The sequence below is a fragment of the Arachis ipaensis genome, chromosome B3 (assembly GCF_059453495.1).
Source record: "Arachis ipaensis isolate K30076 ecotype BB chromosome B3, ASM5945349v1, whole genome shotgun sequence".
NCBI classification, from domain to species: Eukaryota; Viridiplantae; Streptophyta; class Magnoliopsida; order Fabales; family Fabaceae; genus Arachis; species Arachis ipaensis.
Window position 1 is genome coordinate 72,401,250 of NC_142438.1, and position 9,348 is coordinate 72,410,597.

At 36.2% G+C, this 9,348-nt stretch overlaps 2 non-coding genes across 2 annotated transcripts; both read right to left on the minus strand.

Annotated features, from left to right (window-relative positions):
• Window positions 1–446: 446 nt before the first annotated feature.
• On the minus strand, window positions 447–554 carry LOC148571102 (small nucleolar RNA R71). The gene has a single exon (XR_015908677.1). It is a non-coding gene; the product is annotated as a small nucleolar RNA R71 (small nucleolar RNA).
• A 5,923-nt stretch (window positions 555–6,477) lies between these two features.
• On the minus strand, window positions 6,478–6,585 carry LOC148571103 (small nucleolar RNA R71). The gene has a single exon (XR_015907957.1). It is a non-coding gene; the product is annotated as a small nucleolar RNA R71 (small nucleolar RNA).
• Between the last annotated feature and the right edge of the window lie 2,763 nt (window positions 6,586–9,348).

Sequence of the window (9,348 nt, forward strand, 5' to 3'; positions counted from 1 at the left end):
CCTCTGGAGAGGACCTGACAGAAATTTTCGAAAAAGAAGGAGACATGGCCGAACCCAATAACAATGGTGGAGATGCAAGGAAGATGCTCGGTGACTTTATTGCACCCTCTTCTAACTTCTATGGAAGAAGCATCTCAATTCTTGCCATTGGAGCAAACAACTTTGAGCTTAAGCCTCAATTAGTTTCTCTAATGCAACAGAATTGTAAGTTTCATGGACTTCCATTGGAAGATCCCCATCAGTTCTTAGCTAAATTCTTGCAAATCTGTGACACTATCAAGACCAATGGAGTTGATCCCGAGGTCTACAGGTTTATGCTTTTCCCTTTTGCTGTAAGAGACAGAGCTAGAACATGGTTGGATTCACAACCTAAGGAAAGCCTAAACTCTTAGAAAAAGTTGGTCAGTGTTTTTCTGGCCAAGTTCTTTCCACCTCAAAAGATGAGCAAGCTTATAGTGGAAATCCAAACCTTCAGACAGAAGGAAGGTGAGTCCCTCTATGAAGCTTGGGAAAGATATAAGCAATTGATCAAAAGGTGTCCTTCTGACATGCTTCCAGAATGGAGCATCATATGTATATTCTATGATGGTCTGTCTGAGTTGTCAAAAATGTCATTGGACCATTCTGCAGGAGGATCTATTCATCTGAAAACCCCTGCAGAAGCTCAGGAACTCATTAAAATGGTTGCAAATAACCAGTTCATGTACGCCTCTGAGAGGAGTCATGTGAACAATGGGACACCTCAGAAGAAGAAAGTTCTTGAAATTGATACTCTGAATACCATATTGGCTCAGAACAAAATATTGACTCAGCAAGTCAATATGATTTCTCAGAGTCTGAATGGATTGCAAGCTGCATCCAACAGTACTAATAAAAATGTTTTATATATGCACATATAATGGTTACATACTAGTACATTTTTTTATTCTAAAAGAAAATTAAAAAATATTGAAAATTACTGCTGCTTTTTAATTTTTTTCTAAGAAGCACAAATAAATGTATCTAATGGAAGTGTTTGAATTGCTAGACTTGGTAGTTGATGGAAGACCAAACGTGGTTTTGGATTTTTTACAAAATAGATTTTTGTTGTAAGTATAGCTCCGAACCAATAATTGATCCTAATCAAAATTTAATCCAAGATATTGTCACAATTCAAATCAAATTAACCAAGAGTATTTAGACTCCCGGGTCGTTCTTCCTAGGAACTAGTGCCAACAAGTGCATACAATTTTGATTGTGAGAAGCAAGGGGGTTTCAATGATTGAAAGCAAGCAAACAAATAAAGAGATGAAAGAACGATTCAAAACTGCAATTAATAAACTAATGAAGGAATAAAAGAACAAAAGAACTATGTATGTAATATAAACAAGTAAAACTATAAAGTGATTGAAAAGTGGTTCAAAACATAAATGAAACCTTGACTTGGGATGAGTCATGGAATCCCTTCCTTGCCATACCCACAACTATGATAATTGTGATGGATTAATCTCACTAAATCAACCCTTAACATCGAAGGATAATTCAGGTGAGCATAATTGTTATTAATCCACAAATCCTAGTTAACTTACCAAATTAATTGGTAAAAAGCTAGCGTTAGTGGAAACAATAACAACTAACAACCCAAGAATTATCACTAAATGTTGGACATTATGGCTCTAGTAATCCATAAACTCATTTTCCCCAAGCCAAGGAGTGAAAATTACCACATAATCAAAATTGGCATTTCATCAAACACATAAAGGGCATAATCATAAAACATGGCAAAATTGGAAAAATAATGAAAGCTATAAACCACAAATGATCAAAATCAATAAAAGTAACTCAAATAAACATGTAATAAGCATCAAACATCAAATTCATTAACTAGAAATCAAAATTGCAAAACTATGTGAATATTGATAAAGGAAATGAAAATGCAAGAAGGTATAGAACAAGTAGTGCAATAAAAGAGAAATTAAAGAAATACTTACAATGAAATTGCAAAATCCAAAGCCAACTTTGAAGTATAAAATACTACAAACCCTAATTGAACCTAAGAAAACTTAAGAGAAAACCTAAACTAAACTACCCTAAAACTACTCCTACTATGTGTTTTTCCTATTCTAAGATGAGCTCCCTAAGCTAATGCCTTCATATGAGATGTTTCCCCCTTCATATAGCCTTTCATTTCAGCCTCCAAGCCTTCAGAACTGGGCTAAAAGAGCCCCAAAATCGCGAGTCACGTGCTATTTTAATGAAGCCATGTGCGGACACCTGTGCGTACACACAGACGTGTGCGCACGCACACTAGGCGATGCTTGAATGGACGCACGACGCGGTTCACGCACATGCGTGGCTTTGCTCTGATGGCTGTGCGTACGCACGCAGGTCTGTGCACACGCACACTTCGTTGTGCTCTACTCCTATGATTCTTCATGCTTCCTCTACTTTACATGCTCCTCTTCCATTCTCTCCAAGCCATTCCTACCTTATACATCTGAAATCACTCACAAACAACATCAAGGCATCGAATGGAAGGCAAATGGGATAAAATTAATCAAGGCACAAAAGAGCATGTTTTCATAATCAAGCACAAATTAGGAGGAAATTTCAAAAGCATGCTATTTAATGGAATTAGTGCAAGTTTATATGATGAAATCTATTCAATTCTAACCAAAAATCATCATTAAATATGAATTCATCAGTAGTTAAATATTTAATATTTAAAATATTATAATTTTGAGTAATATTTTAAGATGGTTCCAAAATATTTTTTATTGAACGTTCTTGTCCTCAAAGGTGAGTACCTGTGATATAAATCGTAGCTAGTTGCTTCGATTTAGAGATGTGATAAAATGCTAATTGATTTGCTATTATGCTCAACCAATTTCATAAATCGAATTCATCTGATTCGATTTACCATAGAATATAAGCTATATAAATACCATCAAAACGTTGAGCATTCATTATAGTGGCACTCACAATGACAAAAAAATATAAACTATATAAATTTTTTTAGTATAATAATCGAATAATACATTTTAAGTCCACACTTTTAAATATTTCCAGCTAATTCTTAATAAAAAATAATAAATTTTATTTACTTTTTAGTATTCCTCAATGTATGTGATTTACTGATGAGCGGATAATTTATACGCTTTTTGGCATTGTTTTTACATAGTTTTCAGTATAATTTAATTAGTTTTCATTATATTTTTATTAGTTTTTAATTAAAATTCGTATTTCTGGACTTTACTATGAGTTTGTGTGTTTTTCTATGATTTCAGGTATTTTCTGGCTGAAATTGAGGGACTTGAGCAAAAATCAGATTCAGAGGTTGAAGAAGGACTGTAGATGCTATTGGATTCTGACCTCCTTGCACTCAACTTATGAATGCATGTCTGACAACCACTTCCGTTCTACCTTAGATTGAATGGATATCTCTTGGATATCTAATACAGGGGACCGAGTCCGAGTTATTAGCGTCTTCGTGGTATAAGTTAGAACCCATGGATGGCCATTCCTGAGATCCGAAAAGTCTAAACCTTGTCTGTGGTATTCCGAGTAGGATCTGGGAAGGGATGGCTGTGACGAGCTTAAAACTCGCGAGTGCTAGGCGTAGTGACAGACGCAAAAGGATCAATGGATCCTATTCCAGTATGATCGAGAACCGACAAATGAATAGCCGTGCCGTGACAGAGCATCTTGGACCAATTTCACTGAGAGGACGGAAAGTAGCCATTGACAACGGTGATGCCCAACATACAGCTTGCCATGGAAAGGAGTAGGAATGATTGGATGAAGACAGCAGGAAAGCAGAGATCAGAGGAACGAAAGCATCTCTATACGCTTATCTGAAATTCTCACCAATGAATTACATAAGTACCACTATCCTATTTTATATTTTATTTATTTTCATCCACTATAATTTCTTAATACAATTTAATCCGCCTGACTGAGATTTACAAGGTGACCATAGCTTGCTTCAAGCCGACAATCTCCGTGGGATCGACCCTTACTCACGTAAGGTTTATTACTTGGACGACCCAGTGCACTTGCTGGTTAGTTGTACGAAATTGTGAAACAGATATAAGATCATGAACGTGCGTATTGAGTTTTTAGCGCCGTTACCAAGGAATGGAATGATCACAATTTCGCACACCAAATTTTTGGCGCCGTTGCCGGGGATTGTTCGAGTTTGGACAACTGACGGTTCATCTTGTTGCTCAGATTAGGTAACTTTCTTTTCGTTTTCTTTTCAAAAAAAAATTCTTCAAAAATCTTTCAAAAAAAAAATTTTTCCCTTTGTTTTCGAAAACTATTTTAAAATTTTTAAGAATGAATTCTAAAGTTTCAAAATGGTATGCTGAAGTTTGGCTGGCCATCAAGCTTTAGACTAATCCGGTATGATTCCTGGAATCTTAATTGAGGACTTTGAATTCATTGCTTCCTTTTCCCTATAGGTTTTCAAAAAAATAAAAATATACAAAAATCCAAAAAAAAATTAATAAAATCATAAAATCAAAAATATTTTTTGTTTCTTGTTGGAGTCTAGAGTCAATTTTTAAGTTTGGTGTCAATTGCATTTTTCGAAAATTCATGCATTCATAGTGTTCTTCATGATCTTCAAGTTGTTCTTGGTAAGTCTTCTTGTTTGATCTTCATACTTTCTTGTTTTGTGTCTTTTCTAGTTTTTCATATGCATTTTTAATTTGTTAGTGTCTAATTATTGAAAATTTCTAAGTTTGGTGTCTTGCATGTTTTTCTTTTATTAAAAATTTTCAAAAATAAGTCTTGATGTTCATCTTGATCTTCAAAGTGTTCTTGGTGTTCATCTTCACATTCATAGTGTTCTTGCATGCATTGTGTGTTTTGATTCATAATTTTTATGTTATGAGTCTTTTTCATGTTTTTCTCTTTCTTCATTAAAAATTCAAAAATCAAAAAATATCTTTTCCTTATTTTACTCAAAATTTTCGAAAATATGATTTGATTTAATCAAAAAGTTTTTAAATTTAATTGTTTCTTATGAATCAAATCAAATTTTCAATTTAAAAATCTTATCTTTTCAAAATCTTTTTCAAAAATCAAATCTTTTTCAAAATTCCTTTCTAATATTTTCAAAAAATTTTCAAATTAATTTTCAAAAATATTTTTTTTTTATTTTTAGTTCATGATTTTCGAATTTAATGTGATTGATTCAAAAATATTAAGTTGTTACTTGCCTAGTAAGAAAGGTTCAATCTTTAAACTCTAGAATCTTATCTTTTTAGTTTCTTGTTAGTCAAGTAATCAACTTTAGTTTTCAAAATCAAATCTTTTTAATTTTCTTTTCAAATATTTTTCAAATTAAAATTTCAATCATATCTTTTTCAAAAACAAATTTCAAAGTCTTTTCTAACTTCTTATCTTCTTAAAAATTGATTTTCAAATCTTATCTTTTTGTTTCAATCATATCTTTTTAAATTTCAATCATATCTTTTTCAAAAACAAATTTCAAAACTTTTTCAATCAATCTTATCTTTTTGTTTCAATTATATCTTTTTCAAAACTACCTAACTAATCCTCTCTCTCTTATTTTCAAAAATTCCCTCTCTCCTTTTTCAAAATTTCTTTTTAATTAATTAATTGTTTTAAATTTTAATTTTAATTTTATTCTTCCTTTAATTTTTGAAAATCATCAACTCCTTTTTAAAATTTATTTTGAAATCTAACTTTCAAATTTAATTTTATTTTAATTAAATTTCGAAATTCTCTCTCTCATCTCCTTTTATTTATTTATTCATCTACTAACACTTCTCTCCCATCCAAAAATTCGAACACCACCTCCCTCTCTGTGTTCGAGTTTTTCCTCTTCTCTTCTTTACATTACATTCTTTTCTTCTTCTACTCACACAAAGGAATCTTTATACTGTGACATAGAGGATTCCATATTTTCTTTGTTATTCCCTTCTTTGTCATATGAGCAGGAGCAAGGACAAGAACATTCTTGTTGAAGCAGATCCAGAACCTGAAAGGACTCTGAAGAGGAAACTAAGAGAAGCTAAATTACAACAATCCAGATACAACCTTACTAAAATTTTCGAACAAGAAAAGGAGATGGCAGATGCACCTAACAACAATAATGCAAGGAGGATGCTTGGTGATTACACTACACCTACTTCCAAGTTTGATGGAAGAAGCATCTCAATCCCTACCATTGGAGCAAACAATTTTGAGCTGAAACCTCAATTAGTTGCTCTAATGCAACAAAACTGCAAATTCCATGGACTTCCATCAGAAGATCCCTACCAGTTTTTAATGGAGTTCCTGCAGATCTGTGAGACTGTTAAGACTAATGGAGTAAATCCTGAAGTCTACAGGCTCATGCTTTTCCCTTTTGCTGTAAGAGAAAGAGCTAGAACATGGTTGGACTCACAACCTAAGGATAGCCTGGACTCCTGAGATAAGCTGGTCATAGCCTTCTTGGCTAAGTTCTTTCTTCCTCAAAAGCTGAGCAAGCTTAGAGTGGATATTCAGACCTTCAAGCAAAAAGATGGTGAATCCCTCTATGAAGTTTGGGAAAGATACAAGCAGATGACCAAAAGGTGTCCTCCTGACATGCTTTCAGAATAGACCATTCTGGATATATTCTATTATGGTCTGTCTGAGTTCTCCAAGATGTCACTGGACCATTCTGCAGTGGATCCATTCACTTAAAGAAAACGCCTGTAGAAGCTCAAGAACTTATTGACATGGTTGCAAATAATCAATTCATGTATACTTCTGAGAGAAATTCCGTGAATAATGGGACACCTCAGAAGAAGGGAGTTCTTGAAATTGATGCTCTAAATGCCATATTGGCTCAGAATAAAATATTGACTCAGCAAGTCAATATGATTTCTCAGAGTCTGAATGGAATGCAAGCTGCATCCAACAGTACTCAAGAGGCATCTTCTGAGGAAGAAGCTTATGATCTTGAGAACCCTGCAATAGCAGAGGTGAATTACATGGGTGAACCCTATGGAAACACCTATAATCCCTCATGGAGAAATCACCCAAATCTCTCATGGAAGGATCAACAAAAGCCTCAACAAGGCTTTAATAATGGTGGAAGAAACAGGTTTAGCAATAGCAAACCTTTTCCATCATCCACTCAGCAAAAGACAGAGAATTCTGAGCAGAATCCATCTAGCTTAGCAAATTTAGTCTCTGATCTATCTAAGGCCACTCTAAGTTTCATGAATGAAACAAGGTCTTCCATTAGAAATCTGGAAGCACAAGTGAGCCAGCTGAGTAAAAGGATCACTGAAATCCCTCCTAGTACTCTCCCAAGCAATACAGAAGAAAATCCAAAAGGAGAGTGCAAGGCCATTGAAATGACCATCCTGGCTGAAACCACAAAAGAGGAGGAGGACGTGAATCCCAGTGAGGAAGACCTCCTGGGACGTCCAGAGATCAATAAGGAGTTTTCCTCTGAGGAACCAAAGGACTCTGAGGCTCATTCAGAGACCATAGAGATTCCATTAAACCTCCTTATGCCATTCATGAGCTCTAATGAGTATTCCTCTTCTGAAGAGAATGAGGATATTACTAAAGAGCAAGTTGCCAAGTTCTTTGGTGCATTCATGAAGTTGAATGCCAATTTATTTGGTAATGAGACTTGGGGAGATTAACCTCCCCTGTTCACCAATGAACTAAATGCATTGGATCAACTGAGATTGCCTCAGAAGAAACAGGATCCCGAAAAGTTCCAAATACCTTGTACCATAGGCACCATGACATTTGAGAAAGCTCTATGTGACCTTGGGTCAGGGATAAACCTCATGCCACTCTCTGTAATGGAGAAACTGGAAATCTTTGAGGTGCAAGCTGCCAGAATCTCCCTAGAGATGGCAGACAACTCAAGAAAACAGGCTTATGGACAAGTAGAGGACGTACTAGTAAAGGTTGAAGGCCTTTACGTCCCTGCTGATTTCATAATCCTAGACACTGGGAAGGATGAGGATGAATCCATTATCCTTGGAAGACCCTTCCTAGCTACAGCAAGAGCTGTGATTGATATGGACAGAGGAGAGTTGGTCCTTCAACTGAATGAGGACTACCTTGTGTTTAAAACTCAAGGACCTCCTTCTGTGACCATGGAGAGGAAGCATGAAAAGTTTCTCTCAGTACAGAGTCAACTAAAGCCCCTACAGTCAAACTCTAAGTTTGGTGTTGGGAGGCCTCAGCCAAACTCTAAGTTTGGTGTTGAACTCCCATTTCCAAACTCTAAGTTTGGTGTTGGGAGTCTATAAAATTGACCTGATCACCTGTTTGGCTCCATGAGAGCCCACTGTCAAGCTATTGACATTAAAGAAGCGCTTGTTGGGAAGCAACCCAATTTTTATTTATTTAATTCTATTTTTATTGTTCTTTTTGTTTTATTAGGTTCATGATCATGTGGAGTCACAAAATAAATACAAAAATTAAAAACAGAATCAAAAACAGCAGAAGAAAAATCACACCCTGGAGGAAGGACGTACTGGCGTTTAAACGCCAATAAGGAGCATCTGGCTGGCGTTCAACGCCAGAACAGAGCATGGATCTGGCGTTGAACGCCAGAAACAAGCAGCATCCTGGCGTTCAGACGCCAGGAATGCACATTGAGGAAAGCTGGCACTGAACGCCAGAAACAAGCATAGAACTGGCGTTCAACGCCAGAAACATACTGCATCTGGGCGTTGAACGCCCAGAACAAGCATCAATTCAGCGTTTAAACGCCAGAATTGCATGCAAAGGCGTTTTAAATGCCTAATTGGTGCAGGGATGCAAATCCTTGACACCTTAAGATCTGTGGACCCCACAGGATCCCCACCTACCTCCACTCATACTCTCCACTCTTCTCATTCATCCTCTCTTCCCAATAAACACCCTTCCCCAAAACCCTTCACCAATCACCTCAATCTCTCTTCCCTATCACCACCTACCACCACTCACATCCATCCACTCTTCCCCATAAACCCCACCTACCTTCAAAATTCAAAATTACTTTCCCATCCAAACCCACCCCATATGGCCGAACCTTAACCCCTCTCCCTCCACTATATAAACCTCTCCATTCTTCTTCATTCTCACACAACACAACCCTCTCATCCCCTTCTTGGCCGAAACACAACCCTCTCTCCCTCTCTTCTATATCTTCTTCTTCTTCTTCTTTCCTTTCTTCTCTTGCTCGAGGGCGAGCAATATTCTAAGTTTGGTGTGGTAAAAGCATAAGCTTTTTGTTTTTTCATTACCATTGATGGCACCTAAGACCGGAGAATCCTCTAGAAAAGGGAAAGGGAAGACAAAAGCTTCCACTTCCGAGTCATGGGAGATGGAAAGATTCATCTCCAAAGCCCATCAAGA